This window comes from Phyllopteryx taeniolatus, chromosome 16, assembly GCF_024500385.1.
Source record: "Phyllopteryx taeniolatus isolate TA_2022b chromosome 16, UOR_Ptae_1.2, whole genome shotgun sequence".
Taxonomy (NCBI): Eukaryota; Metazoa; Chordata; class Actinopteri; order Syngnathiformes; family Syngnathidae; genus Phyllopteryx; species Phyllopteryx taeniolatus.
The window spans coordinates 18,840,184-18,855,498 of record NC_084517.1 but is presented as its reverse complement, the minus strand read 5'-3'; the positions used below and the strand labels follow the sequence as shown (position 1 = coordinate 18,855,498).

At 42.8% G+C, this 15,315-nt stretch overlaps 1 long non-coding RNA gene across 2 annotated transcripts in view; it reads right to left on the bottom strand.

Annotated features, from left to right (window-relative positions):
• Window positions 1-270: 270 nt before the first annotated feature.
• LOC133465685 (uncharacterized) overlaps window positions 271-15,315 on the bottom strand; it is a 50,976-nt gene continuing 35,931 nt past the window's right edge. Inside the window, exons 3-5 of one of the 2 annotated variants that reach the window (XR_009784723.1) lie at window positions 13,024-13,103; window positions 5,455-5,670; window positions 271-3,605 (exon numbers count right to left, since the gene is read on the bottom strand). This is a non-coding gene — a long non-coding RNA (uncharacterized LOC133465685). Of the gene's footprint in view, window positions 5,671-13,023; window positions 13,104-15,315 lie in introns of both variants that reach the window. The other variant, XR_009784722.1, reaches the window with a different exon arrangement.

Sequence of the window (15,315 nt, the reverse complement as noted above, 5' to 3'; positions counted from 1 at the left end):
AAATATCCAATTTAGTTCCTCCTAGCCCCTAAAGACAATTAAACATTGTGTATTTAAAGCAACCACATAGTCTCTGCCCTCTGCCACCTGAACGCCAACATACAACGGGAAACTCCATAGCTGCACAAGCTAACCCTTAGAATATATGTGGCGGTGTTTGTTACCCGATTTACCCTGCAATGGTTATCTGAAAACAAACTGTGCTGCAACACATGTAGACAGACCACATAATACAGACATTTATTTACAGAATCAAATCAAATACGGGACCATTTTCATTAGAGTTCTAATTTCTTTAGACCGTGTAATGAAGTCAATATCAATCTAGAAAAGAAAAGGAACCTCTGATGTTTTAAACATATGGATAAGTGCCATCTACAAGGCTACCTAATGACTCACGCTAACGTAGCCGCAGAAGCGTCACAGCGGCCATGAATTGTTTCGAGCTTGACCTCTCACTGAACTCCATTTGGCCTTTTGACAGCCGCTGCGCATTCATTCCATGACGGCGTCGTGAATGAAGAACGATCCCATCCCGTCGCTCCAAGACGATCATTCATATGACATATTGGCGCCTCGCATATGCCGGAACGTATACATATTTCAGCATCGATGAAGACGCGATTCGAATGCCATTAGAAGAAAATGTATTGCTGCTTGCATATATGATTCATATTCTGCTAAGATATACAGTAGAAGCATCCCTATAAGCCTTGATCTTAACATACAGAAACAGGAGCACTATACTCCGAGAGTATGGTCGTCCTAACGAAGTGCTCTTGTGAAAAACGGAGTTGAAAATTGTACAAAATGTCAAGACTATGCATCACATTCACGAAACACTCACTGTAAATGCTTTACCTTTTCAAAGTAGTATGGGTGAAAGCACACTATTACATTTATATAGAAAGAAATTGAAGATGTCATTTCAATGCTTCTAAGGTCTTATAGTTTCTATTGTAGAAATCCTCATGTGGGTAAACTGAAGCCTAACCTATTTTACTGTGGTCGAGAAGCCGTTGCACCTTGGAAAGGTCGCCAGCCAATGGACCAACAATCATTCACAGTCACATTCACAACTAAAGCCAAATTGAAAGTCTTGGATGAGGCTAACATTGCATGTTTTTTGGAATGTGGGAGGAAGCCCTAGTACCCAAAGAATGCCCACACCAGTCATAACAGTAATATTAGTCATTTTACTGGGAGGATATGTATTCCTGTGAGTATTGTTATAGTGTCTGTCTACATGTGCTGCTGCACCGTTTGTGTCCAAATTGCTTAAATGGTTAAAACACTGTGGCATCGATGTTAGTTTGGCATTTTGGATTGCGACTTAGCATTCTGCAGTGGAATTTGGCCGGACAAAGTTATGTGGCGTTTGGTTCAATACACAACGTGGAATGCTCTTTACGTTGAGCTTTTCCGTCATCTTCAACTACAGAAGATGGCCACGAACAGCATGAAGCAATTTTTGGAAGAATCGTTCACTACACGCCAGTCTGCTGCTTGTTGTCGAGTTCGCCGTCGCCATCTTGCGCTTGTAACTAAAACGTTTGTACGCAATATATGACATAAAGTCGGGTCGTTTGTAAGTCAAGGTTACCACTGTAGCTATTGGCGATGAATGCAATGATTCACTTCTGCAGTTGAGCGGGCTCAAATGTGACTTAAAACATTGCCTTACAGTTTTTAAAGGCTTCATGATTTGATGCTGGCAACATCAGATAATATACAAAAGAGCACATTGGCCCGGCTCAATTTATTCAAATAAACGATGAAGTTATGCAATGAAATCTCTCTATAGGGGAGTGCTTGTCTAACTGTGGTATTTACTAGGCTAAATACGATGCAAGACAGGCGACCAGCCTGTCTGTAAATGTCAGCCCTACAGTTCACCCAACAATCTGTGTGCGTGCTTATAATGGGATGGCTTCTACGACTTGCGCTACACACAAGACAGGCGGCAGAGCTAATGGACGGCTACGCACCATTTGGATCTTTTACCTCGTGAACTCATCGCATCTGCTGGTAGATACAGTCCTTTCGATGCAGTTATTGGCCTTAAACACAGCTCACCAAATGTATGTGTGTGAGTTCCTCAAAAGCTCAAAATGAGCCAACCACTTAATTCCCACTCAGACACGTACGGGGAACAAAGGGTCAGATTCTTCTGTAGCCCCGCACGCCGCAGTTACGCAGTGCCGAGCGATTCCAAGCAGTGGGAGGCCGACAAGTAGAAAACATACAGGCTCGCACGCACGCACGCACACACACGCGCGCGCGAGGATCAGTTTGCAAGTGACAAGCCAGGCCCGAGCCTGCTATGAAAGCTTTACGCTAACCTCTGTCCGTGGAGAGGAAGCATTGTGTTCGGGCACAAAATGAAAGCGCAGATGGTATTTTTCCACACAATGAGCAAACATTTCCTTGCAGTTTAATAGTCCAAAAATGGCAAAAACAGGCCAAATCCTGCATGGAGTTCTGCCTGGTGGACACGCTGTCGTCACAGTGGAACTTCTAGAGTCAAACGGGCCAGAGAGTGTAAAATTTGGAATTTGACCACATTGTTCACAAAAATCTTTTGAAAGTCAAAAACAAAAACTTAATTGCTATTAAGAATAATTAATGCCACTGCATTAGATTTCTGTTAAGTGAGCAAAGAAAGATTACCTCATATTCCAAACAAAGAAGCAGTTTCTATGAACAAGCTGAGTGTTATATTGATATATATTTATGTTTGACTACTAACAGTGGTTATCCAATTTTTGCACTTGAATCACATTTGCAGATGTTAAAATGTTACTTTAGGTTCGCCACACACCGGGCGAAAGTGACTAAACTAGACAATTGTAGGGGGAAAGAAATTCAGTTGCCGCACTACTGGCGTGCTGCAACTGACAAACTGCTCCGCATACAGTGTACTGTATTGGATTAATTCGTATCGAATCACAAAAACATGGGGCGATTGTCAAGAAAGAAGCAGATTGCCACAAAGAGCGGAACCTGCGATAATAAAGAAGAGAATGTGGATATTTGGAGAGGATGATCGATGTGACAGAGATTCTCCACACTTTGCTTTCTAGCCACGGTACATAAGAAATTATAAATATAATTAATTATTATTGTAAAACTATTCAGTGCCATGCAGGCTCCCTTGAGATTTGTTGTCTCACGGTTAAGACTAACACTAGACAGAAAGTATCAAGGTCTTCATGTTTAAAGCTCAGATATGCTTGAATCTTTTAAACGGGTCATTATCGAAGAGAAAGGAGCATGGGCGGCATCGTTTCAGTGCCAAAAAAAACAAACAAGGTACAGATGGCAATTTTCTTTATAATTAATACACGTTCCCTGCAGTCTTCCTGTCAAAATGGCAAGACACATGCTTTTGTGTGGGCACGCTAACACACACACAAAGCAAATGTGCACCGACAGTGGGAGGTGCTATAACAGTTTGCCAACAGGGGATGTTCACACCCGGGTGCATCTGGAAGGGTGCTATCTCACGCCTTATCCCGTTTGAAGACGCTGCACGGCTGTGTTCGTCATTAGCCATTCACACAGAGCAACTTCTCAGCGTGCGAGCCGCCTCGCCGAAGCTAAGCCTGTGTGGAAAACAGAGCATCGTGACACAGCGTGCGACCGGGTATCATGCCATGTGGCCGCTCGCCTCCGTTGTCACGGGCAGCAGGTGCTGATTACTAAGGATGCTCGCCCACCGCGCCCCGCCGTGTCACACTCAGGTGCGTGACGATCGTGACGGGAACACAGAGTCACAGCGTGCCCTACGCCCCGACCGCCGCGACAGAAGAAAACGGCTAATTGCTGATGCAACTCGCCGGAAGTTGGAACGTTGGAAAAGTTGGCCTCATCCCAATTTGTCCGCTTCTGGCCCAAAAATTGAGTAGATAGTCTTTAGTCAGTTAGGGTCCGTCGAGCAGCACACTGAGCGAGTCGACCGAATGCGACTGAACTATTCCGTCGCGTCACGCAACACACACGCGTCAGCCTGCTGCACACTTCTGGTATTGTTTCCTAATCCTAAAGTAGTTAAAGTAATGATATGGTATCACATTGAAGTGTTTTAATTAGAATTTAGCTGGATTTTGTACGATAGAATTCTTCCGTAAATATTCCGTATCGGGCAATGCAATCGCAAGTGCGCACGAGGCTCTCAGTTTACAACGGTACTGACATATGACGTTTTGAGATTACAAATGGCACGCAATCACCTGGTTTGTGCAGCACAGGAATGATATTGTTATTATTGAAGAGTCTGCTAAGAAGAATTTAGTTGGATTTTGTACCAAAAAAAAAAAAAAAAAAAAAAAATCAGTTTTAAAACAAATATTGTTGAGCCTTGTATTCTGTACTCTGCTTTCTGCAGCCAGGTCAGCATTACAAAAAACAAATTGCCTTATCTGGATAAATAAAGGTTGAAAAAATGAAAAGAAATAAATCCTGCAATGTATCACTCGTAAGTGTAAAGGGGGTTTCAAAGGTACAAATGGCGCAGGAATGATAAGGTACAACTTTGGTGTCTTCTTATGAGAATTGACTTGGATTTTGTACAAAAACTCTGTTTTAAAATGAATATTCTGTTTCTGGCGATGCAATTGTAAGTAGGTGTAGAGGGGGTCTTCGGTTTACGACGGTACCGTCATACAACGTTTCAAGGTTTTAAATGGTGCGCAATGAACTAGGATGCACAGTGCAGGAATGATAAGGTATCACTTAGGAGTCTCTTTATGAGACTTTTCTATAAAAAACATATTTTCAAAAGGATGTCATTTCTGCTGCGATTGGCTGGCAACCAGTTCAGGGTGTACCCCGCCTCCTGCCCGATGACAGCTGGGATAGGCTCCAGCACGCCCGCGACCCTAGTGAGGAGAAGCGGCTCAGAAAATGGATGGATGGATGGATGTCATTTCTGTTCCACCCACGATTGCGTCGCCACCATATAAATGAAATTCCGTCATAAATCGAGGATGGCATGTATACATTTTTTAGTGATATACCCTGTACATACAGTGCATCTCTAGGACTTAAGTAGACATCACTAGGCGACATAATATGGAAAATCTGACTTTTGAATTGCTTGTATACAAATAGTTGGGTCATTTATATAGCTTGTGTAAGTGTAACTCGGTGGCTTAGCGATCATAATTTATACGTACTTATGGGGGCTCAGGAGCGCTTTGCACACACATTTTCCTTTAGGACTGGGGCTTGAGTAAAAGTAGCCACTAGCCACCCCTTAGTAGCCACTAGCCACCCCTTAGCACTGCCCTCGGTCATCATGAGACAGGACAGCACTCTCACATCCGACTGATATCAACAGGGCTGTAAAGGGAGGGTTCAACGCATCCTGTAATTGTATTTCGATCAAAGCACATCCCGGACATGTTTTTGAGACACCTGGGAACTGTGTTAATTTGAGGAAAACTTGCATACCATGTCTCTTTTAAGAGCAGGCTGCAGCATCGATTCAATGCTGAAGTACAAAAGCGCCTTTGGCACTACAGTCTGCTCGTTGCAAGTGGCCCCAGTTGGGCTTTTGCTCAGCTCCACTGCACATTCAGCAGCCGGGGTCATCGTTGCAATGTCGTCGACCGGGGCTGGAAGAGCAGCGCTCTGCAGAGAGGCCAGATGAAGCTATCCATGGCGAGCCTGTCACCAAAGAAGAACAGAGGCTCAGTCTCCATGGGTTGAGGAAAATAGAAAAAAGTTAATGATGGAAACGAGTTACAAACGGACACTGAGCATATTTGTATGCTTCCGTTGTGATAAAACTGCATAATACACAACAAGCTCTTCTACAAGTTGTATTTGTCCTGAAATGTCCAAAAAAGTGTTAATTACTACGAACTGTGCTTTTCCTTTTAAACCTAATTTAGCTCTTTTCAGATGACACCCTGTTGTTAAACTTTCCCTCTTTTCTTTCCCACTAACACTTTTAGGACACAATTTTCACCTTTCTTACCACATCAACAACTTGAGTAAAACGTCGACCGCTGCATATGTTGAAAGATATAATAGAGATGCAGGCGCATATGTTTGGATGTATAAATAGAAGCGTGCCTGAAAATCATAGAACATGATGTCTCTGTGAAGACCCATGAACACAACAGTTAATTAAATGAAATCTACTTCAAATTAGGGTTTCAAGACAGAGTTAGGTGTTCAAAATAGATTGAAAGGTTAGGGTTGAGGTTTCAAATTAGGTTTTCAAACCAGGGTTCGGGCTTCAAAGTAGGCTTTCGCGTCAGGGTTGGGATTTCAAATTAGGGTTTCAAGGCTGGGTTAGGGTTTCAAATTAGGGTAAGGGATTAGATTCCGGGATTTCATCCCACACCCCAAAACAAAGAATCTTGCACACCAAGACGACCACACAATTGTTTGTGTTTTTATGTCAAGTGGCATTACTGCAGCTATGGAGGTTCATGGCCGTTATTCACAAGAGGAGGATTTATGTGCCACGACTCCCGGCGGCAGACGGTGAGTGAGGGGGTCCATTTTCATTTTAATCAGTCAGCTTGTTGGTTCAGTTGGCTCGGTGCGCTCCACAAACAAAACCAAATGGCACTTTCACGTCGCGGATGGAGGCAGAAATGAGACAAGGAACATATAGAGGCGCAGTTTGGGAAATCACGGTTTCAATAAGCTGTCCAAACAATAAAAGTGATAAAAATGAAAAGGCGTGGGAGAGGGAAGCCCTCTTGAAACTGGTCATTTCTTTGCAGCTCGCTCGCAACCTGAGCGACAGATACAACAGAAACAGACGGGATAGACAGAAGAAGCAGGGCTTTGTTACGCTGAATGAAGATCTAACATAGGACTACTTTCTCCACGTCCATTTCAATTAGTCGCCGCGGTCGATAACGGAGACGCGACAGACCCGTGAATGACATGTTTCGAGTCATAATGAAGACAAACCAACACTTTTAAAAATCAATACTACCTGAGAATCTCTGGAACTGATAAAAGCTTCATGATGGCGCCACTGAGAGCGGCTAAGGCAACCCGTCTTGGAGCACCTGTGTCAACACGCAAACCTCCCCACAACATATTAAAAGAGTTCAGTCGAAGCCGCCTTCGCACCAACGTTTTAATTGGGAAAACGTCAAGCCCTCCCATGTGAAAGCGATCTGACATTCTGGCCAGATTACTGTCTCACGTCAAGGCTTTCTCATTAGCTAAAGCATGTCTCTCCATCGCCTCGCATTTTCTCTGTCACTTAGAGATGCCTCTGCATGTCAGGAATGCCCTTTTACCAGTAAACTGCATTGCCTACTCAAGTAGGAATTTGAGGCAATGCATTGCATGAATGTTAAATTAGCACAAAAACTCTCTAGTTCTGTACGCTAGTTGAGGTCTTCTAATCTGTCCTCTACCTTCATCTAGATCATCTTCCAAACCGTCCTCTTCCCTTGTTTAGTTATCTGTCTTGTCCCCTCATGTAGTTTTATCTGTATCCTTCCTCTAACGTTGTTTTGCCCATATGTGTAACCTTGTTAGAATTCTTTTAATCCTCCCTATACCCTCATTCAGTTCCTGTACTTGTGTATCTACCAACCTGTCGTTTATCCTTCCCATCTGTCCTGGAAGCTTGTTTAGTTGTTCTAATCTGTCCTTTACCATCATGCAGTTTCTTCAATTCATCTTCCAACATGAGCTCCACCCTGGTCTAATTTTTCCAATCCATCCTGTACCGTCTTGTATGCCGATGAATAGTTTATGTAGTATTTGCTTACCCTTCCTTTAGGTTTTGCCTAACCTTCCTGTAACCATGTATTGCCTTTGCAATGTGTAACCTTGTTTAATTATTCTACTACATCCTGTAACCTTGTTCAGTTTGTTTAAGCACGTCCTGTACATTTGTTCAATTCATTTATCCACCCATTCTGTACACTTCTTCCAAAACCTTGAGTAGTTCTTCTTCTGATAGATCCTGTACACTCCATAAGCTCTTTGAACTATGCTGTACTATCCTGTCCTTTACCCACCCTTAAGTTTTTCTTCAGCTACACCCTGTACCCTCACTAAGTTCTTGCAAGAATCAAGTTCTTTTTCCCATTCCTCAGGTAACCTCTTTCAATCTGTCTTCCAAGTGGGTTCCTCATTTTGCTGCTCTGCAGAGATTTGGGACTCTTGTAGTCTTTCCCTGAGGCTAACCAACCACTAAGAGCAATTTCTTCATCAACCGTCATGCTCAATTGGTCGGAAAAGTTGCTGACCAGGCCATTCTAAAGTAACTTGGTGCAACCACAACACACCGTGAAAGTAGTCACGTTTAACAGTCTGTGAAGTTATCTAACTGTGCATAACACAGACAGTGATGCAGGACAAAGAAGAGGAGCGAGGACATGCGGGTTTTGTAAACACATGGGAATAATAACATACTGTATGCAGTACAACATCAACAAATCTATTGAGGGTTCAAATAAAAGAGAATTGCTAAAAAGACCTTGAGCCTATCATCCAAGCTTATTTGTCTATTTTGTTTAGCCTATTGAATTACAATGTTGAACATAGTTTAGTCACATGGGTCTCTTATCCCCCCCCAACTAAACACAACGCAATTCAACAGAATACAGTTAAACAAAGGCTCAATCAATCCTAGCGCCACACTCATTGCGTCAACGGTCTGTTGTCTAAAGCAACCTAACTGACGTGACACCTTGAAGGGAGGCAGGCTGATGGATGAGGCTGACGGAGGCCGAGGACCAGCCGGACAGTTGACCGACACTTCTTGACCCCACAGAGACTTCTTCTAGTTTTATACTTCAAGTTTGTTCCATTGAAGTTTGGCTGATACTGAAAATAAAAATACTCCATCTCCATCTACAGTACACAGTAGGACCTAAGCACATATAGTACTTTATTATTACATATTTATTTATAATCCATTAAGTCGAAGAGCTGTATCTCGGTGGTCTATGGTCAATAACAAGTGTCCAAAAGGTATTTTGGACTGTCTAGCTTAAAGCACACCGTGTACTCATATTATTACCTTATTAAGTATTTGTTATCTATCGGGGTAGGCTCCTGCTCACCCATGACTCTAATGAGGATAAGTGCTTCAGAAAATGGAGAGATGCATGGCTTTACAATGATGGAAACCTTGGAATAGTTCAAATGAAAAGCTCTGGATAAACGCCAGACGGAACATTTCCTCGGCATTATGCGCTGACCCGTGCAGAAGCCACCCTTCTGCCAAACATTAGCCCGTAATGTAGTGTTCAGCTCCTGTCACCGGAGTGGGACAGTGAACATGCTGGAGTGAACATCAGATTGCTTTTAGGGAGTTAAAAACCCTCCGATGGTCAGATAAAAGGTCTGGCCTCTTTTAAACGTCGAAGGGGAGGGGAGAGTAAAGGGGGAGTAAAGCAGAAATACTCTACAGCTAAAATCAGTTGGAGTGTTTTCATATGGAGGTGCAGAGTGTGTCGTGCTAATGAGTTTAGTGCGTGTGTGAACGTGCACATGTTTTTCTGTCGCGCAGAAAAGGACAGGAGCAGGACCTGGCATCTGTTGAACGTGCCTGCGGATCCAAGCTGCGCCTCTTGTCATTAGCCCGCCAATTAGGAACTCGTCTGGGAACAGACAGCGAGCCCCGCATGCCACCCCCACCGACTCGTCCTCTTGCCTTTAAGAGTGGCAGACTGCCACAATTACGACAAGCAGAAAGTTGGAAGTTGAGGGAAAGGAGGGATTTGTAAGTGCACACGTTCCCCCCCAGCCAATAACCTCCTTTTTTTTTTTGACTGGGAGCCGAGACGAGACACCGCTCTCAACACACGGACGTGCCTGACCTCGGCTTTTTAGCTTCCACACTTAATACGGTACAACCTCCAACGTTTAAACTAAGCCTGTGACAATACAGTATGGAAGCCGAAAATCGTAATACTCTAAGACACAAACTTGAAAAAAAGAAAGAAAACTACTGACCTAGTGTTTTTTTTTTTTTAATCGATAACGTCATGAATTTGCATCCATCCCTCCAATCATTCAGCTGAACCAACTAAATTTACAAAACGATCTGAACTTTTCCCATTCGTGACGGTTATAAGCTGCACACAGTGTCGCCACCTCTGCTATGCATACCTTAACCTGACGGTGGCAGTAGTGTGACGCAGGTAGAGTTGACTGCCGATGTGAGGAAGAAGTAGAATTCATCAAACTACACTAAAGTACTGCAAAAGCTAAACTGCAAAAGTTGTACTTGAAAGAATCTGTTGTACTGTATGTGGATGTTCTATTTCTATGCGTGCTTATGTTAGAGTAACAGTTGTTTGAATGTTTCAAATAACCGCACTGACAGTAATAGCGATGCTCATTCATAATAATACATACATAATACCTGTTGGCTCGTTTATGGCGTTTACCATTGTTAGCATTAAGCTAGTGGATTTGGTGGTGATGCTGTGTTCAAAGTACTTTCAATTACATTAAAGCTGACAAACAGATTGAAGCATCTGTTTTACGTACGAATTTGGGTTACGTCGCCACCGTGTATGAGGCAGAATCTTTGGTGACAAATGAGACCATGGTAGGGAATGCTGTGAAGGCATTAGTTTTGTATATATACTGTATACTGTATATAGGTGCCGAGACTGTGTTAAATGCGAAGCCAATTTCTCACCTCAATCTCCAAGGCAACTATGCCTTTACCGTCTGCTGCTGACGACAACACAGAAAACAGGAATAGTGCTCAAAAAGTGTGGGTAAAATGATGGAGAACCGCGGCATTTCCTCAGGGGCCAATAAACCTAAGACAAGCGCAGCCAAACTGCACGCTGACAATGCTGCAAGCCCGTAAATATGACAAATGTGTGTAGGTGGGCTACAACTGTAAATGCATAACAAGCGTAGATTTGGCCCGAGAGGAACGTAACCCCAAAGGTCTCCTTATCCTTTTCTTTTGAGGACACTCAATTGACCCCCGAACAGAAGTTGGAACAGCAAAAAACTTTAATGGGCGGGTGTGCGTGTTGGGGGGTGATGGCGTCAGTCGACCCTTTAATTGGATGCGAGTGACATTTGCAGAGCAGCGTGTCGTAGCGCCAGTGTCAGCGCGGAGGCTGCCGCGCAGACACGCCGCCGACTCAGGAGACGCGGCGTTCCTCCTCGGTACACAGTTACACTCGAGCACACACAAACGCGCACGCACACACACAAGACAAGTTTCATTTAATGGGCAACGAGTGGATCCAAATAAACACGTGCGCTCGCCTCCGTTCACCCGAATCCCAAAGACATTCTCGACTATGACACCACTGTCACAGAGGCTAACGACTCAATTAAAAGAACTGATCACAGTAAGGTGGCTAGTTCCAAAAAAATTACAAACAAGAGCTGAATTTTGAGGAAGGAAACTCCAGTTTTAGTGGGAACTCCACAGCCCAACACAATTGACTAGATTGGAAACATGACGGGAGAGGCGAGAAAACTCTAATGTGCAGCGGGAGCTTATTCCAAAGCGTAGGACCAGCAACACAAAAAGCTCTATCCCCTCTCTGAGCTTCAACTTCGACCTCGGTACCTCCTGAAGTAGCTGGTCAGCTGACCTGAGACAACAGGCAGGAGCGCAGAGATGGAGCGGCTCACAGAGAGGCCATTTGAAGATTGAAAAATAAATAAAATAATCTTAAAATAAACTCTAGAGTGCACAGGCAGCCAGTGGATGGAGGTCAAAATCGGAGTTACAGTATGTGCTCCCTCTTACGCGTTCCAGTTAAGAGGCGATCAGCGGCATTTTTAGCCAACTGGAGACATTTGAGGTAGGACTGACCGACTCCAGAAGTCGGCAATTTCACTAGATTTGTTGCTAGTCACTTTTTTTTTTTTTCGGGGTTGGAAACTTCACTAAATATAGCAGCAAAGTCACTTGCATGCTCTGACCCTTGTCGTCATGGTAACAAAACCATACTGGGCGTTTGCATGAGACAGAACTGCCTCCCTAAAGCGAGGGATTTCAGACAAAGTGTTATAGGTTGATGCTAAGTGTTCTGTAATTCCTTGTGTATTTGGAAAAATGCCAAAGACCTTTTATTTAGACACCTGGGAACTATTATTAATTGTGAAAAAATAGGTAATTTCAACATGATATGCTGTACGAGTACCAAGTGAAGTTAACTACTATATAAAAAGACCAAAATAACATGAAACTTCTTTGACACTAACAAAACAACAGAGAGGGACCTGGAAGTGACTTTTTATATTGCTGTAATTGTATTGCTTCTATTGTACTCAGTGCCCAGAACATTTCCAATGTCCCACTAAAGGCTACGTTCACACAGCAGGGCATGATGGCGATCTTTGTATAAAGTCACATTACAAAAATAAATGCGACTTGTGAAGTCAGACGCACGGACACAAAAGATGTCACGTTGCGCATGAGAAATAAATAAAAATCAGATACATGTAACATATGGGTTAAAAAAAAATAATGGAATTGACCTTCAGTGTGAACGTAGCCTATGTTCCAGTTTGTTATCATGATACTTTTTCAAAAAAAAAAAAAAAGAATAAATAAAATAAGACAAAAAAAACACACAACAAGACAGTTAATCCTCATTGAACTAAAGTCTCACAAGATTTGGTTTGACCCAGAAAATGTTGGTTGAACACCAAATTGTACCGGACTATTTATGCATCTATACATGCAAGCAAGCAATTGTCACATCTATACACTCAATTAACTCACATGCCACAACCATTGTCTCATTTGAATTACGTAGTCTTTGTATTATTCATATTGCAAAAATGTTAAAATTAGCTTTTTTTTTTTTTTTTAGATCACCTGCCATTCAATGTATATATGGTTATTGCCATTTGAATCAAGGACCAGTGTGCCTGTATATAACTTGTGTGCGTGTGTGTGCCTCAGTCCGTGTGATTAGATCAAGTCTGCACAGCAGCTGCAAGCGACACCGCGCTACGCCTGGATCTAATAAAGCCCAGCGCAGAGGATCAGTGTATTTTCCTTTGGCATGCAGTGTAGCAGGTTGTGTATAATACCTTCTGTGGCAGTGCCAAATGCTCGTGCACTGTGGTCCCTCATCACCCCGACTAGCACTTCCAGGCATGGGAAAAGGTAACTGTGAGGACACAAAAGAAGCTGAGATGGAATGGCCGGGTTTAGTTCCAAGTGATGCACTGCCATGTTAAGTTATGGTCGTGGTGTTTTGTTTTTTTTGTTTTTTTGGATTTTCCAATTGTTAAAAAGTCACCAAACTAAATGAGCAAACAATCAACCCACTGTGAGACACCCTTTGGTTTAGTTAATCGCTAGCTAGATAGCTGCCAATAGTACTTACAATATTTCACCGATTAGAGACATGCAAACTCTCGTAGCTGGTTGGAAACAATTTCACGAAAAAAAAAAGAGATTTATAGTAATATAAACGTAACGTATAATGTTACCTTAAATTTGTCGAAGAGTGAACGTATAGGAAGTACTGCCTTCCACACTTTGTAAGCATGTTTTGCATATCCTTCCTCTACGAAGGTGGTACCCGAAACATTCCCAAAGAGCCGACTTTTTTGACAAGGGGAAAAGTCGTCGGGCTCACTGACTGCTCGCACCAAGATCGGGAAGGGAGAGGAGTCGTGTCACTTTGCCTGCATTGACGACTCAGGGAAAAAACAAACAAAAAAGGCTCAGACCACTGATGGAAAGTTGTGAAACCGTCTCTTTTTAAAACCGTGGTATACCTTAAAACCGGTAACCGACCCATGCCTAGTAGTACTTAATTAGCCTTTATAGCAATTTTCCATTTTAGGTCTTCTTGGTTAATGCGGTTGGCTGATTGGCAAATTAGTGCCCCCTGACATTTTGTTTGCAGTTACCACCAAAGATCAATTTGAGTTCTTCGCCAGCTTTCCTAGCCTCGGTGCCCTCGAGAACACATTGACATGGCGAATAGAGACATCGCCATTGTCCTCGTCGTATCATCCATCCTCCTCCACTTCTCCCTCTCTTCACATTCTTTGTGGTTTCCCGCGACGGATTATCGATATAACACCTCCAAATAAACCCAACACTTTATTTACACATTTGTACCATCAAGAACTGTGTGTAGTCATCAAACACCGTGAAAGTATAAATGGACAATATCAGTTCTGATATCTGGACAAAATACATACAGCATACAACTGTCTCTCTTATAAATGCAAACAAAACTGCTTCATTTCACTCCAAATGTGTTTTTAATAGAGAAAAATTATGGATTTCAATGAGACAGACCCATAAGCAAAGGAACATAATGTAAATTTGTAATTGTGGGTGAGTGTAGGTTTATGTACACAGAAATCAACTTAGATGATTGGGTTAGGAGGGTGACATTAACACGTTAGAAAAAATAATGATGCAAATTGTAATAATAATCATGTTAATAATATAGAAAATACATTTAGAGAAAATACAATTTTATTTAAAAAGTAATATAAAAAACTAATCTGCGTATAAAATTCAAGAATTATTTCCCCCCCAAGATAAGCTACTCACTATATTACGAAGTGAATATTTAGTGACGTAAAACAGCCACAATTTTAGCTAATCTGGCTTCATTTACTATAATAGCACATCAAATGGTTGCCACACGAGGTGAAATGAATTTGTTTTTTAATCCAGCCAAGGAGGCTGTTGGTGGCTAATGGCAGGACATGAGTTGATAAGGGAGATACCCTCAGCAGCTCATCAGCATGGAAGATGTAAGGGTTGGTCTGCACAGAGAAAAGTGCATCCTCCCCACGAGGCCCGGTGACATGGACAACTGCTGAAGGGCTGTCCCCAACGATCACGTCTTCTCAAAGACGTTCCAGGCCAGGGTAGTGAACAAACACAAAGGGCAAGCGCCTAAAAATAATTATCAAGCCTGTAGAGATCCCCCGACCAGTACGGTAGCCATGAGTGATCATCATCAAGGCATCAGGAGGAACTGGAATAAATATACCAGTGGGCTGATTTTGAAATGAAATATACATCATGTTTCTCATAGCTGCTACCTGGGAGCATTGCGCTGAAGCTCTAACAACCAGAGGGAAGGAAAACTTGTGGGGGAAAAAAATAACTCATCTATTTCCTGTGACACAATCTCTATACCCGCCGCTCGCCCCCAGTAGACACACACACACATCCCCTTCAATAACCTCCTGTCTTGTGTTTGCCAATGGACACTTACCATGGATGCGCAGAACATCTTTTCCTGCATCCCCATCGATCCCCTTATTGAAACAAGCCTCATTTGCAGTCTCCTCCTTGACATTTTTTCCTCCCCTCTCCTGTCTCTTTCTTTTCCAAACTCTTGA